Source organism: Chiloscyllium plagiosum, unplaced genomic scaffold (assembly GCF_037043375.1).
Source record: "Chiloscyllium plagiosum isolate Xiang-an unplaced genomic scaffold, Cpla_swu_hap1 HiC_scaffold_27, whole genome shotgun sequence".
NCBI lineage: Eukaryota > Metazoa > Chordata > Chondrichthyes > Orectolobiformes > Hemiscylliidae > Chiloscyllium > Chiloscyllium plagiosum.
Genome location: NW_028270165.1, coordinates 58,234,039 through 58,252,702, shown reverse-complemented (window position 1 = coordinate 58,252,702; position 18,664 = coordinate 58,234,039). Strand labels below are relative to the sequence as shown.

At 44.5% G+C, this 18,664-nt stretch overlaps 1 pseudogene across 1 annotated transcript in view; it reads right to left on the bottom strand.

The window, feature by feature from the left end:
- The window catches only part of LOC148144262 (uncharacterized), a 54,037-nt pseudogene that overhangs the window by 29,019 nt on the left and 6,354 nt on the right, over window positions 1-18,664 (bottom strand). Inside the window, exon 3 of the transcript XR_015751429.1 lies at window positions 11,668-12,975. The product of XR_015751429.1 is annotated as an uncharacterized LOC148144262 (transcript). The remainder of the gene's footprint in view (window positions 1-11,667; window positions 12,976-18,664) is intronic.

Sequence of the window (18,664 nt, the reverse complement as noted above, 5' to 3'; positions counted from 1 at the left end):
TGCCCACTATCGACATCAGGCTCACTGGTCTTTCGTTCCCTGGTTTGTCCTTACCACCCTTCTTAAACAGTGGCACCAAGTTAGCCAACCTCCAGTCTTCCGGCACCTCACCTGTGACTATCGATGATACAAATATCTCAGCAAGAGACGCAATAATCCCTTCTCTCGCTTCCCACAGAGTTCTAGGGTACAGCGGATCAGGTCCTGGAGATTTATCCACTTTTATGTTTCAAGACATCAAGCACTTCCTCCTCTGTAATTTGGACATTTTTCAAGGTGTCACCATCTATTTCCCTGCATTCGATATCTTCCATATCGTTTTTCACAGTAAATACTGATGCAAAATTCTCGTTTAGTATCTCCCCCACTTTCTGCGGCTCCACACAAAGGCTGCCTTGCTGATCTTTGAGGGGCCCTATCCTTTTGTCCTTAATGTATTTGTAAAACAAACTCTTTGGATTCTCCTTCACTCTGTTTGCCAAAGCTATTTCATGTCCCCTTTTTTGCCCTCCTGATTTCCCTCTTAAGTATACTCCTACTGCCTTTATACTCTTCTAAGGATTTACTCGATCTATCCTGTCTATACCTTACATATGCTTCCTTCTTTTTCTTAACCAAACCCTCAATTTCTTTCTTTAGTCATCCAGCATTCCCTATACCTACCAGCCTTTCTTTTCACCCTAACAGGAATATATTTTCTCTGGATTCTTGTTATCTTATTTCTGAAGGCTTCCCATTTTCCAGCCGTCCCTTTACCTGCAAACATCTGCTCCCAGTCAGCTTTCGAAAGTTCTTGCCTAATATCATCAAAATTGCCCTTTCTCCATTTAAGAACTTTAGATTTTAGATCTGGTCTATCCTTTTCGATCACTATTTTAAATCTAATAGAATTATGGTCGCTGGACCCAAAGTGCTCCCTCACTGACACCTCAGTCACCTGCCCTGCCTTATTTCCCAAGAGTAGATTTAGTTTACCACCTTGTCTAGTAGATACATCCATATCCTGGATCAGAAAATTTTCTAGTACACAGTTAACAAATTCTTCTCCATATAAACCTTTAACACTATGGCAGTCCCAGTCTATGTTTGGAAAGTTTAAATCCCCTGCCATAAACCACCCTATTATTCTTACAGATAGCTGAGATCTCCTCTCAAGTTTGTTTCTCAATTTCCCTCTGACTATTAGGGGGTCTATAATACAATCCCAGTAAGGTGATCATCCCTTTCTTATTTCTCAGTTCCACCCAAATAACCTCCCTGGATGTATTTCCAGGAATATTCTCCCTCAGTACAGCTGTAATGATATCCCTTATCAAAAACACCACTCCCCCTCCTCTCGCCTCCCTTTCTATCCTTCCTGTAGCATTTGTATGCTGGAACATGAAGCTGCCAGTCCTGCCCATCCTTGAGCCATGTTTCTGTAATTGCTCCTTGCATTGAAATAAATGCAGTTTAATTTATTAGTCCTACCTTGACCCTGCCTGCCCTGAATGTTTGATTTGCTTCTGTTCTCAACTGTACCAGTCTCAGATTGATCTCTCTCCTCACTATCTCCATGGTCTCCCCCCACCACCACCACCACCACCACCTTACTAGTTTAAATCCTCCCGAGCAGCTCTAGCAAATTTCCCTGCCAGTATATTAGTCCCTTTCCAATTTAAGTGCATACTGTCCTTGTACAGGTCACTTCTACCCCAAAAGAGATTCTAATGCTCCAAAAATGTGAATCCTTCTCCCATACACCAGCTCCTCAGCCATGCATTACTCTGCTCTAACCTTCTATTCCTGCCCTCCCTAGCTCGTAGCACTGGGAGTAATCCAGATATTACTACTTTCAAGAACCTCCTTTTTAAATTCCTGCCAACTCTCTGTAATCTCCCTTCAGAATCTCAACCTTTTCCCTTCCTATATCATTGGTTCCAATGTGGACAATGACCTCTTGGCTGGCCCCTCTCCCCCTTGAGAACATTCTGCATTCTCTCTGAGACATCCTTGATCCTGGCACCAAGGAAACAACACACCATTCTGATTTTTCGCTGCTGTCCACAGAAACGTCTGTCTGTACAATGGACTAGAGAGTCCCCGAACACAATTGATCTTTTGAAACCCGACATGCCCCTCATTGTATTAGAGCCAGTCTCAATACCAGAAACTTGGCTGTTCGTGCTACATTCCCCTGAGAATCCATCACCCCCTATATTTTCCAAAATGGCATACTTGTTTGAAATGGGTATAGCCACAGAAGGCTTTTACACTCACTGCCTGCCTGTCTTACTTTTCCTGGAGTTAACCCATCTATGTGACTGTATCTGAGACTTCCCCTCTTCCTATAACTACCATCCATCACATACTGTTGCTGTTGCAAATTCTTCATCACTTCTAACTGTCTGTCCAACCGATGCATTCAATCTCATAAGATTCGCAACCAACAGCATTTATTGCAGATATAATCTGCAGTAACCCTTAAACTCTCTTTAAACTCCCACATCTGACAAGAAGCGCATATAACTCTACTAAAGGCCATTTTTGCTCCTTCACAATCTACAGATCCAGAAGCTAACACCGTCTTATTCCTCTACAAAACACTGCCCCAAGTTAAATTAATAGCTATGGGTTATATTTTAAATTTAATCAAGAGACATATCTCAAAAAACATATAATCAAGAAAGAACCCATTCTACTCGCTACTGCAGACTTTCTGTAGGTCCCACTTAAAAACAATACACTTTTTTGCTGCTGACTGTGATCCTTGCCCAAACAGTTCCTCCAAAATCAGCTGTGAATTTCACTGTTTATTAATTTTCCCAGACGCACTCCGAATTCCAGCGATACATGAATTCAAACAGCAAAGGCAGTAACTGTGCAGGTTCACTGCGGTATCTTCTGGGAGAGAATTCCAACCTCGTGGTAACCTCGGCCTTGGCTGAGCTTAATTACCCATACTGTCCAGTGATGTGCAGGTTATGGTGGTTCCCCCATACTAAATTATTGATAATGCCCAAGGATATTCTGGATGGTGTATGTTAACCACACTAACTTACCTACAGTGTCCAGGGATGGCAGGTTAGGGTGGATTGGCCGAGGTAAATTTATCCATAGTGTTCGGGATTCTACAGGTTAGGGTGAACATCTAGACCCCCTCAATCTGGCTCTCGGTCCAAGATCGGTTAAAAGAATCACTAGGAGTACGATCTATTTAAAGCAAGGTTACCAGCTTAATGAAATAAGGCAGCCTAGCATAGATTTATCCAGCAATACAGAGGTTAAAAGCTTCTATGTTCCGTGACGAAATTACACAATTACATTCGAAAATTACACGTTTATGTTTTTTTAAGAGACAGCACAGCCTTAATTACAAGAAAAGACCAATCAAATGTAATAAGGTGACATGATTGACAGCAGGTTAATCCAATGATATTTCCTGGGAAACAGATTATTTTACTTACAAAATCATCCCATGCTTGCTAGTTCAAGGTTAGTTCGAATACCAAGTTACTTATGATTTATATTATGAAAACTCCATTGTTCTCTTTTATTTCTAAATCCAACCAACTCAGCAAAGCAACAATTCCATTTCAGTGTCAAATCATAACCTGAAGCCATTTTGTTATGCTATTTTGGATTGAAAAGCCATTTTGTGGTTAATAAAAACCTACATACACCTGTTGCTCCTAATAACAGCCTAAATTCAAATTTTAAATCCTCATCTCAATAAAGCAGCAGTTGTCTCATTACCCAAAAGGGTGAGACCACAAACGATATAATTACAGTTTTGATGACTAATAATTCCTGAAAATCCTCCTACAGAAAAAAAAACTAAGAGCTACATATCCCAAAGAGTGATATTACTGTTTTGTAGAGATTTTGGATTTTTTCATTCTCTGCAAAACTCAAGGAAGACTGTGTTCCTATAGCTACAGCACGAGGAGGACTTTCTTTATTCAAAATATTAACCAGGGTTAGTGTAGACCTTCCCAATAAGAGGCCTATCTTTGTGACTTCCTTGAGGCTGTTCAATACATGGGTCTTTTGGTAAGAGATGCGATTATTGTCCAAGAATGGTTTGACTCATCCCATAAATGGGAAGACATGGGTGCCATTAGGGGTCAAAGAGTCTTTTGCTGAAGTCAGGACGTAACAGACCACTTCATCCCTGCCAAATATTCTATTGTGACTTTGAAGAAACATATTGTTACTGAAAGATAACATTTCCCTATCTTCTCTTTTGTGGCGTGACCTAATTGGATGGGGCAAGGCTTACCAGAGCTGCCCATCGCACAACTGGTATCAAACTGGCACACAACACCTTTGGTAAAGACCATTTAGACTTTTTCTGTAAATTAACTGTTCACTGCAATAGTCATTCTTGGTAACATTCAGTCTCTCAGCAGACAAGGACATCTTCCTGGCATAGTTGGTACACAGTCTCTGGTTGCTCAGGATCGCACAGGTAAACTGTCCCTTCTTGTGCACCAATGCTGGCAATGGCAAGTTCACACAGCAGGGCAAATTCGATCTTTACCATCTCCCCCCTTGCTAGGGGCTCGTCTGATGAGCTTGCAATGATGGAGATAAACCCGGGGGAGATGAGGATTTAAATTTTGAATTTAGGCTGTTGTTAGGAGCAACAGGTGTATGTAGGTTTTTATTAACCACAAAATGGCTTTTCAGTTTAAAATAACATATCAAAATGGCTTCAGGTTATGATTTGACACTGTGAACTTGAATTGCCGCTTTGCTGAGATGGTTGGAATTAGAGATAAGAGAACATGGAGTTTTCATAATATGAATCATAAGACAGTAATTTGCTATTCAAACTAACATTGAACTGGCAAGCATGGGATGATTTTGTTTTACGCACAATCAGTTTCCCAGGAAATATCATTGGACTAACCTGCTGTCAATCATGTCACCTTATTACATTTGATTGATCTTTTATAATTAAGGCTGTGTTGTCTCTTAAAAAAACACAATTACGCAATTGCGCCACGGAGCACAGAAGCTTTAACCTCCGTGTTGCTGGACAGAATTGCATCAGGCTGCCTTACTTTATTAAACTGATAACCTTGCTTTGTACAGTCCGCATTCTGTTGATTCTTTGACTGATCTCGAGACCGAGGGGTCCCGCTTGGGATCCAAATCTTCAAGGGTGGATTGGCCAGTCTAAATTCCCTCATAGTGTCCAGGGATGTGTAAGTTTGGTGTATTACTCTGGGATAAATGTAGGGCAATAAGCAGAGGGATATGAGTGGGTTACTCTTCAGAACATTGGTTTGGACTTGTTGGGCCGAGTGGCCTGCTTCCATGCTGTGAGGATTCTTTGAAGGGAAGGGATTTTTGCAAACTGCTCTCCTTCCGTCTGCTGCAGAGTTCCACTGTCGGCCTGCCCCGTTTTCGACATCACAACGCGAAAGTGGCCATATCGGTTTCAATGTAAAACACCCTCCTCTGGGCAACTCCTCATCCTGGGAGGGAGAGGGGGGGGCGGAATCTGTTCACTTGTAGCAACTGGGGTGAATCTAGCGAGGGAGTCTACTCTGGTAACTCAGGTATGTGTCTTAATTACCCGGGTGAGGAGGGACGGATGATAGCTATTGGGGAGGGGGAGATACCTTTTTTTAATTTTTAAAATGCACCTGATTCCCACAAATAAATGCATCAGGTTCAAGTACAGCACGTGCAATGATCCACATTGCAGCTTCAAGCTGGCTGCAACAATTTTGCATCCTCTATTCTTCCTCCGTCTTGGCTCCAGCACATTTGGCTTCCTTCCCTCATTCCTCACCACCCCCCCCCCCCCCCCCCACCCCGCCCCCGGAGGCGTTGATGCTTCCAAGCTGACCCTCACAAGTTCGGGTTGTCCCTCCATTCTTTCCCAGTTTTCAAAACCCAAAAAAGACAACTTTCCCAATCCTCTGCGTATCGGAATTGGGAGGTTATGTTGTGGCTGTACGGTACATTGGTTAAGCCACTTTTGGAATATTGTGTGCAATTCTGGTCTCCCTCCTATCGAAAGGACGTTGTGAAACTTGAAAGGGTTCAGAAAAGATTTACAAGGATGCTGCCAGCGTTGGAGGGTTTGAGCTGAATTGTTTAGGGCTGTTTTCCTGAGTGTGGCAGAGGTGTTTGTATACACCTATACAATCATGAAAGGCATGGTTTGGGTAAATAGACAAGGTATTGTCCCCTGGGTTTGGGGGTGTCCAGAACAAAAGGGTAATAGCATTAGGCTGAGGTGGATGATCAAAGATTAAAAAAAAAACCTAAGGGCAACTTTTTTAAGTCAGAGGGTAGTGAGCGTAAAGAATGAGCTGCCAGAGGAAATGGTGGAGGCTGGTACAATTACAATATGTGAATGGCATCTGGATGGTTATATGAATAGAAAGGGTTCAGAGGGGTATGCGCCAAGTGCTGGCATATGGGACTAGATTAATTTAGAATATCTGGTCAACATGGATGAGTTAAGACCATAAGACATAGGAGTGAAAGTAAGGCCATTCAGCCCATTGAGTCCATTCTGCCATTTAATCATGGCTGATGGGCATTTCAGCTCCACTTACCCGCAATCTCCCTGTAGCCCTTAAATTCTTGATCTCTCAGGGAATTATCCATCTCTGCCTTGAAGACATTTACGTCCTGGCCTCCACTGTGCTCCATGGCAATGAATTCCACAGGCCCACACTCTTTGGCTGAGGAAATGTCTCCTCATTTCTGTTCTAAATTGACCCCCTCTAATTATCAGGCTGTGCCCATGCGTCCTAGTCTCCCCTGCCTAATGGAAACACCTTCCCAGCATCCACCCTTTCTAAGCCCTGCATAATCTTGTAAATTTCTGTTAGATCTCCTCTCAGCCTTCTGAAAGCTAGTGAATATAATCCCAGGATCCTCAGCCATTCATCGTATGTTAGGTGTATCGTTCCAGCGATCATCCATGTGAATCTCTGCTGGACACACTCCAGTGCCAGTATATTCTGCTGTTACTGCCGCTGAGTCACACCTTGAACCCTGTTTAGTGGGTGAAGTGGGAGGGGCAAGAGGATCCTTTCTGCTGGACTGGCTACTCTCACATCCACTTTACTTCCGATGGGGGCTGATGCTCTCTGACAGCACCTTCCCTACGGAATTGATCTGCAGGAGCAGATGGAGGACATTTTTATCCTGGATGGAGCGTAATGTTTGTCCAAGCACTGCAGATAGATCTGAAAAAGATACATTTTGTCTCTGTCCCATTGAGTCTCCAGCACAGGGCCGGGTTGGTTGGCTCAGTTGGCCTCTGTCAGTGTTTTCGCTCTGCCTGAACCTCTACCTACCCCTCTTCATCGTCCCTTCCCACCCCTCATCAGCAAACTGATATCCCCCACTTATCGGACGTTTGCTTTCTGCCTCTGTCTAACTGCCCCCTTCTTTTATACCCTTGATGACATATATCTAATTGTTTTTAATGATAGGATTGTTCCTCTGTTTTCAAAACCATCAGATTGAAATTTAATAGGTTTTTGTAGCCAAAGGGCCTGGTGTAAATTGATTGGCTAAATTGAAAAACTGTTTTCTTGGCCTGCTAACAATACGACCTTTTGATACAAATGTTTCAGCTCTCTGTTGCGACAGTGATTCTTCTTTAAGCAGATTATGTTGTTCTTGGTATTTTTTTGAAGAGGGGTTGTAAAAGGCAGAGGTTCCAACTCATCTGGGGTTAGGGATTTCACTTATGGTCAACAGATACTGGCTAAGGCAACAATCAGGGAAAAGGGTTTGAGATTTTTTCTAAAATGCTTGTACAATGAAAGGACAGTTCTGCATTTTGTTTACTCTGGTTTGGTTTTGAGTTTTAGCAAGCAGTCTGTCCAAAGCTACAGGGGGAAGAAAGGTACCCTGATTCAACAGATATTTCTGGCTAACTCTCTCTCCAACATCTCTCCTGTAAGAATCTGTGCATGAACTGAACTTTTTTTGCCAGAGGGGCGTATTTATGGGAATGTTGCAGGAAATCGGAACAGCAGCTTTTTGAAGTTGCGGGGAGATTGTGTCGGTTGGGTTTTCAAACGGCTGTTATTCTACATTGTTTTCTTTATTTGTGTTTCATTCCGTGGTGTGTAAATAAATTCTGTTTTCCTGGAAACCAGCTGCATCACTCCTAGGATACCTCTGCCTAAAACAACCAGTAAAGTTAGGGTCTGGCCTTGTCCATAACACTATACCTGCAAATTGTGTTTCCAGCAAGGATGTTGTGAAACTTGAAAGGATTCTGAGCTTGGAGGGTTTGAGTTATAGGGAGAGGCTGAATAAGTTGCAGATATTTTCCCTGGAACATCTGAGGCTGAAGAGTGTAGAGATTTATAAAAACATTAAAGGCATGGATAGGGTAAGTAGTCAAAATCTTTTTTCCAGGGTGGGGAAATCCTAAACTAGAGGTTTAGGATGAGGGGGAAAGATGTAAAAGGAACCTGAGGGGAAACCTTTTCAAGGAGAGGGTGGTACGTGTAGGGAATGAGCTGCCAGAGGAAGTGATGGAGGCTGGTACAATTACAACATTCAAAAGGTATTTGGATTGGAACATGAATAGGAAGAGTTTAGAGGGATATGGGCAAGTGCTGGCAAATGGAACTGGATTAATTTAGGATATCCGGTCAGCATGGATGAGTTGGACTGAAGGGTCTATTTACCTACTGTGCATCTTTTTTGGCTCTAAGTCCCTTAAAAAAAAATACCACATTGGGTTTCAGAGTTCGGTTGAGGCAATGTTACTGACAGGCCCCTCTGGTTCACACATAAACTATCTGTCCTGTTACAGAGTCAGAGAGATGTACAGCACTGAAACAGACCCTTCAGTCCAACTGGTCTATGCCAACCAGATATCCAAAATTAATCTAGTCCCATTTGTCAGCATTTAGCTCATGTACCCATCCAGATGCCTTTTAAATGTTGTAATTGTACCAGCTTCCACCACTCCCTCTGGCAGCTCATTCTGTACATACACCACCCTCTGTGTGAAAACTTGCCACTTTGAGGTCCCTTCTAAACCTTTCCCCTCTCACCCCAAACCTCTGCCCTCTAGTTCTGGACTCCCCCACTCTGGGGAAAAGGACCTAGTGGTTTGGCCAGCTGTATCACTCCTGGGATGTCTCTGCTAAAAGCTCCTCATGCATTTTTATAAATCTCTATAAGGCCACCCCTCAGCCTCCGATGCTGCAGGGAAAATAGCCCCAACCTATTCAGTCTTTTACTGTAGGTCAAGCCCTCCAACCCTGCAAACACAGTTGTCAATCTTTTCAGAACCCTTTCAAGTTTCACAACTTGCTGCAAACATGTCGGCTTTGTTCATCTGACGTGGGAGAATTTTCTGTATGATGTCTTCTGTCTGAAAGAGCCCTCCCCTCTGCTGCGACAGAGGCACAATGACTTTCAAAATCCTGACAAACTGTTATCAGTCCAAGATTCATTTGTAGAAGCTTCTCAATCACATCTGTAAATGCAGCAAATGTATTTAATAATGAGTCATGAATAAAGGCTGCATTAATTTTTATTGTGAAGTTCTACTCATACATCTCAGAACAGAGCATACAAACCTGATCAGAAGCAGCCTACGGAGTCTAAGATGCCATTGGCTATTTCCCAAACAGGACTGACTTTGCAAGAAACCATAGACATTTGAAATGAATGGGGTGCCATTCATTTTAAGATCAGGTGAACCTAAGAGGCACTGCATTACCTTAGAAATGAGAGATCCTTGACACACACAGCTGAAATCATTGCTGCACTATTATTAGCAAATTGGAATCAAGGCTGGTGTTTTTTTGCTGGAGCAGAGGAGGTTGAGAGGTGAAGTTTATAAAATCATGAGAGGTATAGATAAAGGTCTCTTCCCTAGGGTGGGGAAGTTCAAGACCAGGGGGCACATATTTACAGTGAGGCGAGGAAGATTGACAAAAAGACAGGTGGGGACAAATGTTTTTGCAGAGTGTGGTTCACATGTGGAATGAACCTCCAGAGGAAGTTGTGGGCACGGGTACAATCACAACATATAAAAGACATTTGGATAAGTACGTGATTAGGGGGAAAGGTTTGGAGGGAAAGGGAGAGGTTGAATAGGTTGGGGCTGTTTTCCCTGGAGCATCGGAGGCTGAGGTGCTGCCTTTTATGGGTTTATATAACCATGAGGGGCATGGATAGGGTAAATAGTCAAGGTCTTTTCCCTGGGTTGAGGTCGTCCAGAACTAGAGGGAATAGGTTTAAAAGTGAGAGGAGAAAAATTTTAATGGGACCTGAGGGACAACCTTTTCACGCAGAGGGTGGTGCGTGGATGGAGTGAGCTGCCACAGGAAACAGTGGATGCTGGCACAATGTCAACATGAAAAAGGCACCTGGATGGGTGTATGAACAGGAAGGGTTAGAGGAATACAGGGCAAGTGCTGGAAACAGACCCTTTGGTCCAACTTCTCCATGCTGACCAGGTATCCTAAATTAATCAGACCAAAGGGTCTGTTTCCAGCACTTGGCCCACATCCCTCCAAACCGTTCCTATTCATGTCCCCATCCAGATGCCATTTAAATAATGTCATTGTAACAGCCTTCACTTCTTCTTGCAGCTCATTCCATACATGTACAACCCTTTGTGTAAAAAAGTTACCCCATAGGTCCCATTTAAATCTTTTCCCTTTTGCCATAAACCTATTCCCTCTGTTTCTGGAATGTCTAACCTCCAGGGAAATGACCTTGTCTATTTGCCCTATCCATACCCCTCATGATTTTATAAACTCATATAAGGTCACTCCTCAACCTCCCATAATCCAGAGAAAACAGCCCCAGTCTACTGTAGCCCAAACCTTCCAACCCTCAGCAACATCCTGGTAAATCATTTCTGGTGGAGAAGTCAATGATTTGGGTTAATACCTGAAACACTGACATCACTGCTGGTGCTGCCTGGCTTGCTGTGTTCTCCCACCCTCCTGCTTGCCTACTTTGGATTCCAGCATCTGCAGTTTTTTTGTCTCTAACCAATGGCAGAGCAGACTCGATGGGCTGAATGGCCTAACTTCTACTCCAATGGTCTCACAGGCTTAGGTTTGTGCGGATTGTTTCAGTGGGAATGTGCAATCCCAGGCTCAACGAGCAGCAGCGCCCAATGGATCAAAGTTCATAGAATCACAGAATCCATACAGTGTGGACACTGGCCCTTCAGCCCAACAGGTTCATACTGACCCTCCAAAGAGTAACCCACCCAGACCCATTTCCCAACCCTATTACTCTACATTTACTCTGACTAATGGACCACACCTACACATCCCTGAACACTGGGACAATTTAGCTTGGCCAATCCACCCCAACTTTCACATCTTTGGTTTGTGGGAGGAAACCGGAGCACCCAGAGAAAACCCACGCAGGCACAGGGGGAGAATGTGCAAACTCCACACAGACAGTCACCCCAATGGTGGAATCGAAGCCAGGTCGCTGGCACTGAGGCAGTGCTGCTAACCGCTGAGCCACTGTGGGTGTGGGGTGCAGTCCAGCAGAAAACAAAAAAAAAGCGCCCATTGACTCTTCCACCACACCCACTGCCAGAAAGGGCAGCAAGTTCAGTCCTGGGGGTGATCCACAGCAACCTCACCGGCAGAATCAGATTGTTGGGAGCGCTGGTGTCCCCGCTGGTGCCTTTGCAAGTTGCAGGCCTGGGTGAAGGCCTTCCCGCACTCAGGGCAGCTGAAGGGCCTCTCCCCAGTGTGGACCCGCTGGTGCTTCAGCAAAGTGGAGGGCTGGGTGAAGGCCTTCCCGCACTCAGGGCAGCTGAAGGGCCTCTCCCCAGTGTGGACTCGCTGGTGCTTCAGTAGGTCAGAGGAATTGCTGAAGGCCTTTCCGCACTCAGGACAAGCGAATGGCCTCTCCCCGGTGTGGACCCGCCGGTGGATCAGCACATGGGAGAAATTGCTGAAGGCCTTCCCACACTCGGGGCAACTGAAGGGCCTGTCCCTAGTATGGACCCACCGGTGGGTAAGCAGGTTGGAGGCATGTGTGAAGGCCTTCCCACACTCACGGCAGCTGAAGGGCCTCTCCCCAGTGTGGACCCGCTGGTGGGTCAGCAGGGCAGAGGAATCGCTGAACCCCTTCCCACACTCTGGTCAGGAGAATGGCCTCTCCCCGGTGTGGACACTCTGGTGCCTCAGCAGGGTGGAGGCCTGGGTGAAGGTCTTTCTGCACTCAGGGCAGCTGAAGGGCCTCTCCCCCGTGTGGACCCTCTGGTGGGTCAGCAGGGCGGAAGAACTGCTGAACCCCTTCCCACATTCTGGGCAGGAGAATGGCCTCTCCCCGGTGTGGACCCGCTGGTGCTTCAGTAGGTCAGAGGAATTGCTGAAGGCCTTCCCACACTCGGGGCAGCTGAAGGGCCTCTCCCCCGTGTGGACCCGTCGGTGCCTCAGCAGGGTGGAGGAACTGCTGAATCCCTTCCTGCACTCAGGGCAGGAGAATGGCCTGACCCCAGTGTGACTGCACCGATGAGCCTCCAGGGCAGACGGAACACAGAAGAGTATCCCGCAATCACCACACTTCCACGGTTTCTCCACAGGGCAGGATTCCTCAGGTTTCTCCATGGCCAAAGCTTCAGCTGCACACAAATGTGTGTACAGCCTCTACCTGCTGTGAATCCCTTTCCAGGCCGTATAACTGTTTTAGGTTCCACACACAGTGCACTGCAACAGTAGGGACTCTCGTCCAGACCCAATGATGCTGAAAACGTACTGAACCACAAAGCTTTGCTCCTTTCCACAGAATCTTAGTCAAAAATAGTCACAGTCGCAATGGATTAAGCGACTGTCAGACATTGACGTGAAAGTGAGGACTGCAGATGCTGGAGAGTCAGTGTCAAAGTGCGGTGCTGGAATGGCACAGCAGGTCAGGCAGCATCTGAGCAGCAGGAGAGTCGACGTTTCGGACATAAGCCCTTTGTCTGTTGATTTTTAAACTTCAGTCTTCAGATCAAATACTCTGTAAAAATAGATTACAAAAGTGATCACTGTAAGTCCAGGGTAAAAATTCAGAACAAGCTTCTATTTTGTGCAGAACATTTTTTTCCTTTATTATTCCACAAAATTGAAAGCACCATCCCACTCATACACTCCCTCTCTATTCTCACTCCGCTCTAACTAATTCTCCTGAAGGTGCTGCTTCAGGATCTTACAGGGGCAGAAAAGCAAAAACATCAAGACTTACATCTCTTTTGAATTTTGGATAACTCCACCTGAAAGTTTATATTTTCCACGACATTGGAATACTGCTCAGAGTGAGCAGATCTGATTTTGGGAAGCCAAAAAAACTGTATAAATTCACGATGAACATGCAATACAGCTTCATTACAAACAACCAGACACAACATGGTTAGCGTCCTGGGGGGGCATCAAGGTACTGACACCAACACCAGTGAGAAAGTGAACATACAGATGTGACAAACATCTGTCTTTCATCTTTTAGAATGGGTTGCAGGTAAAATGAATATATAAATCCCAGATCTTCTTCCAGGTCACCTTCTCAAGATAACAAGGTTTTGTAACAAAAGGTGACATCTCAGCTCAGACAATGCATTAAAGGTGTGAGGTTAAGTGTCTGTCTGCATCCCAATATTGAATCAGGCTGGTTTTCTTTGACAAAGTGGAATTTACAAATTTATATATATATTCACTGCCTATATTGACTGCCTGCAGATTTGCAGTTTTTGAGCAAAATCGAATTTTTGGATCAGAAATTAGCTAACTGAAAGAAGACAGAGGGTGGTGGTTGATGGGAAATATTCATCCTGGAGTTCAGTTACTTGTGGGGTACCGCAAGGGTCTGTTTTGGGTCCACTGCTGTTTGTCATTTGTGAAAATGATCTGGATGAGGGCATAGAAGGATGGGTTAGTAAATTTGCGGATGACACTCCGGTCGGTATAGTTGTGGATAGTGACAAAGGATGTTGTAGGTTACAGAGATACATAGATAAGCTGCAGAGATGGGCTGAGAGGTGGAAAATGGAGCTTAATGTGGAAAAGTGTGAGGTGATTCACTTGGGAAGGATTAACAAGTATGCAGAGTACTGGGCTAATGGTAAGATTCTTGGTAGTGTAGATGAGCAGAGAGATCTCGGTGTCCAGATACATAGATCCTTGAAGGTTGCCACCCAGGTTGACAGGGTTGTTAAGAAGGCATATGGTGTGTTAGCTTTTATTGGTTGAGGGATTGAGTTTCAGAACCATGAGATCATGCTGCAGATGTACAAAACTCTGGTGCGGCCACATTTGGAGTATTGTGTACAGTTCCGGTCACTGCATTATAGGAAGGCGTGGAAGCTTTGGGAAAGGTTCAGAGGAGATTTACTAGGATGTTGCCTGGTATGGATAGAGGTTCTTATGAGCAAACGGTGAAGAACTTGAGGCTGTTTTCGTTAGAAAGAAGAACATGGAAAGGTGACTTAGTAATCAGAGGGTTAGATAGTTTGGACAGTGAATGCTTTTTCCTTGGATGGCGATGGCTAGCTCGAGGGGATATTGCTTTAAACTGAGGGGTGATAGATATAGGACAGATGTCAGAGGTAGTTTCTTTAGTCAATAGTAGGAGTGCGGAACGCACTGCCTGCAACAGTAGTAGATTCGCCAAATTTAAGGGCATTTAAATGGTCATTGGATAGGGATATGGACGAGAATGGAATAGTACAGGTTAGACGGTCTTCAGATTGGTTCCACAGGTCAGCACAACATCGAGGGTCGAAGGGCCTGTACTGCGCTGTAATGTTCTATGTATCTGCAAATATTCTGAAAATATAAGTTCACCCCATAGACTTTTATATACGTATGCGCATGCATGAGAGAAAGCAAATGTCTATTTCTGTGCTGTTTATCTCTGTGTATTTGATAACAAATGCTTTATTTCTGAGGATATAAATATTGTTACAAATCAGAGCTGCGTAATAATAGTTAGATGTAAGTGAGAGAGAATTCCTCAAATTGGGCGCTATAAGAATCCTGGGAGCCCTTTATTTCTGATCTACTTCCTAATGAACAAACATTAAGCATCGTCACCTTTTTTTTGTTTAATTTCCCTGCTACGACGAGTCTCTCTGTCTGGATGGTTGACAGGCTGGGAAATTGTGGATTAGGCCTTGATTGGCTGAATATTTTATTGATTTGGAATGTATCAAAGATGGGGGTGGGGTCAAAACTTCAGCAGAAATCCAGCAGAGCTGACAACAGTTGACATAGAACTCTGTAGGAACAGGGAGATCAACAGAGGACAGAGAAATCAGGACCTGAAATCCAATCTGACACCAGACTACCATGTTATCAGTGCTTTGATTAGTAGTGCCAACCCTCTACCTTAGCCGAGCTTCTCATTCAACTTGAATTCCATGTACCCCCTTGATATTCAGGATCCAATCCTTGTCATCCTGAAGCCATGTCTCTGTAAGGTGTCTCAGACCATAAGTATTCTTTTCTGTGTGCAGTCAATTCATTCACTTTATTATGATGCAGCACACATTCAAATACTGAGCTTTTAGTTTTTTTTGTGACCTTTAGAATCCAGCTTTGATTGCTGGTACATTTCTCCTCCTTGTCCCTTTCTATCGTTCTTGAAAGTTCATTTTCCATATCACTACATTGCTGACCTGCCATAATTTGGATTGGCCAGGCTAAATTGTGTCCAAGGATGTACAGATTAGGTGGGTTACCCATGGGAAATGCAGGGTTATAGTTTCAGAGTAATAAATGCAGGAGTAGGCTATTTGACCCATCGAGCCTGCTCCTCCATTCATTAAGATCATGGCTGATCTATCCATTGTCTCAGCTCCTCCTCCCTGCGTTATCCTGACTACCTTTAATTTCCCTACCCTGCAAAAACCAATCCAACTGTGTCTTGAATATACTTAATAAAACTGTCTCTACCTCTTCCTCAGGCAGAGAATTCCATAGATTCACTACTCTCCAGGAAAAGCAGTTTCTCCTCATCTCAGTCCTAAATCTACTCCCCCTAATCTTGAGACCAAATCCCTAGTTCTAGTCTAACTCACCAGCAGAAACGACTGGACAGGATAGGTGGGGTGGGGGTGGGTCTGGGTGGTATGCTCTTCGAGGGGTCAGCGTGGACTTGATGGGCTGAATGGGGCCTGATTCTGCACTGTAGGGATTCTATGATTTACCGCAGTTGTGTGTGCCCCATATCACAGCACCCAGAACTTCCCACCTTCAGCAAATTGAAAGACAGATCCCACCCTGCCCTCTCGTATGTGTGTTATCTAAATGCTTAATCGTTTCTAGTGAATACAGCCCACACCTCCCGCTGCTGCCAGTAACCTTTACAATGCTGATGAAACAATGCAATACCTGCAGTACTGAAAATTGTAAAGCTTCTAACGATACCAGTTACTGATTCACTGAACAGCGTTGGAAATACAGTGTTGGAGGCTGAATGAAATAAGCAGTTTAAAACAAAAACCAACCTAACCCTTCACTAGGCTCCCTGCTCAGCACATTGTACTTACTGCTAGTAAACCTTAAAGCACTTCATTCCCACAGTGCAATTAATTCCCACTTTCCATCAAAATCCCGGATGTGCTCCCTCACTCAGTTGCTGTCTCACAAATGAAAGCTTTCATTGTAACTTCTTCTGCTCCCAGGAAGGGCAAAGTATCTTTGAAAGCTGCTCTGAAAGTCTAGTCTTCACAACCACACTTCTACTTTCACAGAAGACGATTAGAGTCATACAGCAAGGAAACAGACCCTTCGACCCAACTCGTTTGTACCGACCAGATATCCTTAATTAATCTAGTTCCATTTGCTCGCACTTGGCCCATACCCCTCTAAACACTTCCTCTTCATGTATCCATCCAGATGCCTTTTAAAATGTTTTGTACCAGCCTCCACCACTTCTTCTGGCAGCTCATTCCTTACAGACATCACCCTCTGCATGAGAACGTTGCCTCTCAGGTTCCTATTAAACCTTTCCCCTCTCACCTCAAACCTATGCCCCATACTTTTGGATTCCCATATCCTGGGGAAAAGATCTTGGCGATGCTCCCTATCCATGACCCTTCTGAACTTCTATACGGTCACCCGTCAGCCTCCAAAACTCCACGGAAAACAGCCCCAGTCTATTCAGCCTCTCCCTGGAGCTCAAACCTTCCAACTCTGGCAACAGCCTTGTAAATCCTTTCCGACTCTTTCAAGTTTCACAACATCTTTCCTACAGCAGGGAGATCAGACCTGAGTGCGGTATTCCAAAAGTGGCCTAACCAATGTCCTGTACAGCCATAACATTACCTCCCCACTCCTGTACTCAATGAACTGCCCAATAGAGGAACGCATACCAAACACCACCTTCACTGTCTGATCTACTTGCTACTCCACTTTCAGGGAACTATGAACCTGCACTCCAAGGTCTCTTTATTCTGCCACACTCCCTAGGACCTTAGGTGTATAAGTCCTGCCCTCATTTGTCTTACCAAAATGCAACACTTCATATTTGTCTAAATTAAACACCATCTGTTACTCCTTGGCTCATCAGCACATCTGATCAATTCTAATTTATAATGAACTTCCTTTCCTCTCTCATTCCCTAAAAGCAGAAACTCTCCATCCCACACACTCTCCCTCCATTCTCACTTTGTTGAACTTAATCTCTGCTGTACCTCATCCTGAAGGGTCTGGTTCATGCTGGTTAACAGGCCCACACTCAGGGGGAATCTAACTGAAACATACTGAATTGCCTGGACAGAGTGGTCATTGGGAAGATGTTTCCATTGATCAGAGAGTCTAGGACTCGAGGGTACAGTCTTCGAGGAAAGGGGAGACCTTTCATAACTGAGATAAGGAGAAACTTCTTCAGCCAGAGAGTGGTGAATCTATGGAATTCATTGCTACAGAAGGCTGTGGAGGCCAGATCATTGAGTATATTTAAGACGGGGATAGATAGGTTCTTGAATATCAAGGGGATCAAGGGTTATGGGGAGAAAGCAGGAAAATGGGGTTGAGAAATTTACCAGTCATGATTGGATGGCAGAGCAGACGCGATGGGCTAAATGGCCTAATTTCTGCTCCTATGTCTTATGGTCTTTGCGTGTGAGAACTGGGAGCAGGAGTAGGCCATTTGGTCTTTTGAGCCTGCACCAGCATTGAACAGATCATAACTGGAAATGAATATACCTACATTTGGGTGGACAGGCTGGGACATTTTTCACTGGAGCATAGGAGGTTGAGAGGTGACCTTATAGAAGATTATAAAATCATGAGGGGGAATAGATGAGGTGACCAGCGGGTATCCTTTCCCGAGGGAGGGGGTTTCAAGATGAGGGAGCAAATTTTGAAGGAGAGAGGAGAAAGATTTTAAAAAGACACGAGGAGCACTTATTTTTTAAGAACGTGGCTTGTGTGTGGAATGAGTGTCCCAAGGAAGTGGTGAATGCAGGTACAGTGACATCATTTAAAAGACATTTGGAGAAGTAGATGAATAGGAAAGGTTCGGAGGGATATGGGCCAATCACTGGCAGATGGACCAGTTTAATTTGAGAACATAGCATGGACTAGTTGGACTGAGGGGTCTGTTTCTGTGCTGTATGACCCTGTATCTGTACTGGTCTTAAAACCATTTTCTTGGAGATCCATGATAGCGGTGGTCTGAGTGGTCTGCTGTGCTGGGCTCTGTCATACCC